This window comes from Austrofundulus limnaeus, unplaced genomic scaffold, assembly GCF_001266775.1.
Source record: "Austrofundulus limnaeus strain Quisiro unplaced genomic scaffold, Austrofundulus_limnaeus-1.0 Scaffold881, whole genome shotgun sequence".
In the NCBI taxonomy this organism is placed as follows: Eukaryota; Metazoa; Chordata; class Actinopteri; order Cyprinodontiformes; family Rivulidae; genus Austrofundulus; species Austrofundulus limnaeus.
Window position 1 is genome coordinate 79,203 of NW_013953283.1, and position 6,200 is coordinate 85,402.

The window sequence follows — 6,200 nt, forward strand, 5'->3', positions numbered from 1 at the left end:
AGTCGACCCATTCACCTAGTGAATAAGTGAACAAAATGTGTGACACCTTTCACCCTCAGCTGTTAACATTAATGTTGACAATAACATTTAAAGACCTCAGTGCTTCTAAATTTACCCCGAAAATTTAGCAAGTGCTAATCCACTAATAAATTTAAAAAGAAGCAAAAGCGCTAAAGCACTAATCAGGAAATTAGTTCCCATTTAGTGCTTTAAGGGGACGGTGCCCACCACTGCTAACAGGGATATCTAGAACTATTTTTGACTTTTCAACATATTAAGATATCTTGAATTGGAGCCTCCTTACAAATTCAATTCTTAAAAACAATTACCATTCAGGATAGTCAAAATGTAGTTGTTCCTAGTCAAAACTCATTTTTAGATATCTAGAATGTAATCAGACAAAACAGATTTTATGTCAAAATGGCTTGCCATAAACAGAATTTTCTTCCACTTTCAGTTTTACCTGTATAAGTTTTGTGGAGCAGTTTGCGGGTAGTTTTCACCTGGTGAGTGATTCCAACAACGATTAATAACTAATAAACATTATTTTTCTACATTGCAGGTAAAAATCTTATCAGTAATTTGCGTGTATCTGTTAAACTGACAATATTTGCTGACTAAATCTGAAATCAAAAACTATTTAGAGGGAAACTTAGTGAGTTTAATGACGACAGTTGCGTTCATGTTTTTGTATTTCAGAAACTGTATTTTGAAAAATGAATTGTTTGACTCTAAAATATAAAAGGTTAGTTTGAAATATGAGACTTTTTTATGGTTGAAATGATTTATTTTTGCTGCATGTTGTGATAAGAAGTGGTTTAAAATGGCGCATTTGACCTTGTCAGTGCTGGAGGAATTTAGGCTGTAAATCTTAAATGGTTTATTAAAAGTTTTTTAACAAAACTGTAACAGAAACTGGAGTTGCATATTCTAATGTATACAATCTGTTTGTAGAATTTAAAACAAAAAAAGTTTCAATAGTTATATCCAATAGGAAGATAAATGGACCTTTGACCCCACCTCTTATATAACTGATCCAGTCTGAGGTGTGGGTTATTCTCCTGCTACAGCAGAATTCAGAATATTTTTAAATCCTTCACAATAAGAGTCTCAAACTGTTAACCTCCAATCTTTTTTATTTGGTTGAGCCAATATTCAATGTGTGCGTGTGGATGAGTGAGTAGTAGATTGTAAAAATTAGAGGTTGAAAAGACTCAAAGGTTTTTCTTGTTAGGTTTGAAACCAGAATTCGGTCTGTTTAACTTCACCTGATGTGACAGACGATCATGGCTGCTGCAGAACCAGGTAAATTCAGACACAACAAATTAAGATTTTGGGCTTTACCAATTTTTTATTGGTTAATAGAGAATAATTGCTTGTTTCATTTTACAGCTCTAACATAAAAAAAACACTGTACTGAGCTGATAAATAAATTTGTCTCTTTCTGTTGACAGGTTTGCAGCCTCTGAAGCGAAGCCAGAGCTATGAGTTTCTACCACCTTACAGTAAGTTTGACTGAACTAAGCCAATTTATGACTTAAATTAGATTAAAGTACTATTTGCACACAGTAAAAAACAACAAACTCAAGTTGAATGTTATATCGTTTACACTGTGCACAATTATTAGGCAAGTTGTAGTTTTGACCATATCATAATTTTTATGCATATTTTCCAACTCCAAGCTGTATAAACTAGAATGCTTATTGGATAAAAGTGTATCAGCTGATGTGTCTTTGCGTAATGAGGGAGGGTGGGGCCTAAGGACATCAACACCATATATCAAGGTGTGCATAATTATTAGGTTAAATGGACCAAAAAAGGAGGTTTAAGTGACTCTGAAAAGTCCAAAATTGTAAAAAGTCTTTCAGAGGGATGCAGAACTCTTAAAACTGCTAAGATATTGAGGCGTGATCACAGAACAATCAAACGTGAAGCTACCAAGAACCCATTATCCTCCAGTGCTGTCATATTCCAGAACTGCAACCTACCTGCAGTGGTCAGAAGTACAAGGTGGTCAGCGCTCAGAGACATGTCCGAGGTAAGGAGGGCTGAAACCCGAACACCACTGAACAAGACACATAAAATGAAACGTCAAGACTGGGCCAAGAAATACCTGAAGACACATTTTTCAAAGGTTTTATGACTGATGAGATGAGAGTGACTCTTGATGGACCAGATGGATCGGCCTGTGGCTGGATCGGTAATGGGCACAGAGCTCCACTTCATCAGACGCCAGCAAGGTGGAGGCTGGGTACTGGTATGGGCTGCTATTGTAGCTGTAGATGAGCTAGTTGGACCTTTTCAGGTTGAAGATGGACTCAAAATCAACTCCCAAACCTACTGCCAGTTTTTAGAAGACACTTTCTTCAAGCAGTGGTTCAGGGAAAAGTTTGCATCTTTCAAGAAGACCATGATTTTTCCGCAGGACAATGCTCACATGCGTTGAAGTACTCCACTGTGTGGCTAACGAAAGAAGAATGACGTAGCCCCCTTCCTCACCTGATCTGAACCCTATTGAGAACTTGTGGACCCTTCTTAAACAGGATATTTATGGTGAAGGAAAACAGTAAACCTCTCTGAACAGTGTTTGGTAAATGGACTGTACTTACTGTATAAAGTGCCTTTCTATCCATCCAGGACACTCAAAGTGCTTCACACTACAGACATTCACACATTCACACACTGATGATGGCAACTACAATTGTAGCCACAGCTTCCCTGGGGCACACTGACAGAGGCGAGGCTGCCATACACAGGCGCCACTGGACCCTCTGACCACCATCAGTAGTCAAGGCGGGTAAGGTGTCTTGCCCAAGGACACAACAACTGAGTCGACTGGACGGGGATCGAACTGGAGACCTTCTGGTTCCAGGATGACTCCCCTAACCACTCTACTACTTGAGGCTGTGGTTGTTGCTGTGCGGTGGCCCAGAGGTGTCATGTCAAATACAAAAGCCGCAACACAAATATGTATTTGTGCAGATGCAATAAAGTCATTTTTACATGATGGTTTATAAACAAGATGGGTTTTTTTCACAATTTAGACACTAATTTTGTAAGCTTATGTGATTTTAACTTGACACAATTTATTAAAATTTTAAATCAATAAATTATTTCACAATATTTGTCTATTTCAAGCCAAAGTAATATACTTTGGCTTGTAGCCAGAATTTATTTTCTTCTCTTTGCTGTCTTTCATTTTACTTGTGATTTGTATTTTTTTTGTATGTAGAATTCTTTTTGCTTTTAAATTAAATGACTAAACTTATGTTAGATGTATACTATGTGTGTGTGTGTGTTCGTATATATATATATATATACATACACTGTACAGTATATACACTGTATGCCAGTCCACCCCTGACTCAGACAGAAATTTTGTCTCACCTTAGATTAGTTATCTGGAATGTTGTTAATTATGCTTTCAATTATTGATTTTAATCACAGTTGTTTTTGTTTTTTTGTTTAATTTCAGTGTCTGAGTTGGTGGTTGTTCTGCTGGGAGGCAGCTTTAACCAGAGATGTTCCATTCGGGACCTCCTACTGGGCTTTGTTTATGACAGAATGTATATTGGCTTTGAAGCACACGATGGAAAATTAGGAGAGAAAACATTGAAAGTCATCAACACTCCAATTCTGCCAGACATTGAAGGCAGTCTGACAGAGTTTACAAAAGAGTGCATAACTCACTGTTCTCCTGGTCCGCATGTGTTTCTGCTGCTTCTAGATCCTGAATATGACTCTAAAGAGGCAGAGAAAAAGAGACTGTTTGCAGTTCTTGAATGTTTCAGTCAACAATTGTTTGATCATATGCTGATACTGATTTTAAAACCCAGAAATGAAAGTTTGAGGGAAGAATTTATGAAAACTTTTTGTGTAAAGGACCTGATCAGCAAATGTAGCTACAGATACTTAAAAGAGGGGGACATCGAACGTCCAGAACTTCTAACTCGGATTGGTCAAATTGTAAAAGAGAACTGTGGAGAACATGTGAGCTATGAAGAAAAAACAACTGAGTTACCAAGTGATCGTCAGAGCCACAAACAAAAGAATCGGCTTATATCTTTCCTATCGTCTGTAAAAGATAAGAGTAAGTAACCTATCAACATCTCAGAAATAATCAAAACCATTTTTTACCGAATAAATAACAAATCTCATATTTTCACAGGTCTCAAAGTTACACAATACATTCCAGGCTTTGGGAAAAATCCTTCACTTGACTGTAAGTAAATTTATCAGTTATTCTGTGTACCGGTACAGATGATCCAAACAAACTGATTCAAAGACAAAAAGGCTATTTCTTTTGTTTATTATTTTTGAAGATATTTAACATTAACAGATCGTTTGAGCTGAAGAGCCTCTTGGATGAGAAACAAAACAGTATCAAGAATCCAAAAGACGTCCAGTACAGAAAAAGCCAAAAGTAATAAAGTCCTGCTCTCATTAAAAAAAAATAAAAATTTTAAGGTTGTTTTTAACTCACGGAAGCCAAGAGTGGACAGTTTTCACATATAAATTTTTCCGTAGATATGAGTGTTTTCTCGAGAAAATGAGTTAATTTCCAGTTGGTTTTCCTTTTGTGCATAATTCAGTAACCGTGTAGAAGACCTGGTCCCCTCAGCTGGTCATCAGTGAAGTTTACTATCTATCTATCTACAGTCRTATGAAAAAGTTTGGGCACCCTTGTTAATTTTCCTGATTACCTTTATAAATCATTGTTTGGATAAAAAAAAATAATTTAAATATCATATAGGGCACAAACACAGTGATATTTGAGAAGTGAAATGAAGTTTATATGATTTACAGAAAGTGTGCAATAATTGGTTAAACAAAATTAGGCAGGTGCATAAATTTGGGCACCAAACAGAAATAACAGCCTCTAAACACTTCCTACAGCTTCTAATCAGAATCTGGATTGTGGCTGAAGGTATTTTAGACCATTTTTCTTTACAAAACATCTCTAGTTCATTCAGGTTTGATGGTTTCTGAGAATGGACAGCTCTCTTTGAGTGACACCACAGATTTTCTATAATATTCAGGTCTGGGGACTGAGATGACCATTCCAGAACGTTGTACTTGTTCCTCTGCATGAAGGCCTCAGTAGATTTTGAGCAGTGTTTAGGGTGGTTGTCTTGTTGGAAGATCCAGCCCCGGCTTCAGCAGCTTCAGCTTTGTCACCGATTCCTGGACTTTGGTCTCCAGAATCTGTTGATACTGATTGGAATCAATGCTTCCCTCAACTTTAACAAGATTCCCAGTCCCTGTACTGGCCACACAGCCCCACAGCATGATGGAACCACCACCAAATGTTACTGTAGGTAGCAGGTGTTTTTCTTGGAGTGCTGTGTTCTTTTTCCTCCATACATAATGACCCTTGTTCTGCCCAAATAACTATTTTAGTTTCAGTCCACAGCACCTTATTCCAAAATGGAGCTGGCTTGTCCAAATCTGCTTTAGCATACCTCAAGCAGCTCTGTTTGTGATGTGGGCGGAGAAAAGGCTTCCTCTGCATCACTCTCCCATACAGCATCTCCTTGTGTAAAGTGTGCTGAATAGTTGAAGGATGCACAGTGACTCCATCAGCAGCAAGATGATGTTGTAGGTCTTTGGTGCTGGTCTGTGGGTTGACTCTGACTGTTCTCAACATCCTTCGCTTCTGTTTATTGGAGATTTGTCTTGGTCTGCCACTTCGATCCTTGACTTGAACTGTGCCTGTGGTCCTCCATTTTCTCACAATGTTTCTCACAGTGGAGACTGAAAGCTGAAATCTCTCAGATAGCTTTCTGTATCCTTCCCCTAAACCATGACGGTGAACAATCTTTGTTTTCAGCTCATTTGAAAGTTGTTTTGAGACTGCCATGCTGCAACTCTTCAGAGAAGATGCAAAGAGGAGAAAATCTCACAATTACCCCCCTTAAATACCCTTTCTCATAATTGGAGTCACCTGTGTTATGGAGGTCAAGGGTCACTGAACTCACCAAACCAAATTTGAGTTCCAGTAATTAGTTCTAAAGGTTTTGAAATCAATAAAACGGCAACGGTGCCCAAATTTATGCACCTGCCTAATTTTGTTTAACCAATTATTGCACACTTTCTGAAAATCATAAACTTCATTTCACTAGTTTGTCCCCTGTATGATATATTTAACTGATTTTTTTTCCAAACAATCAATGATTTATAAAGATAAATCAGGAAAATTG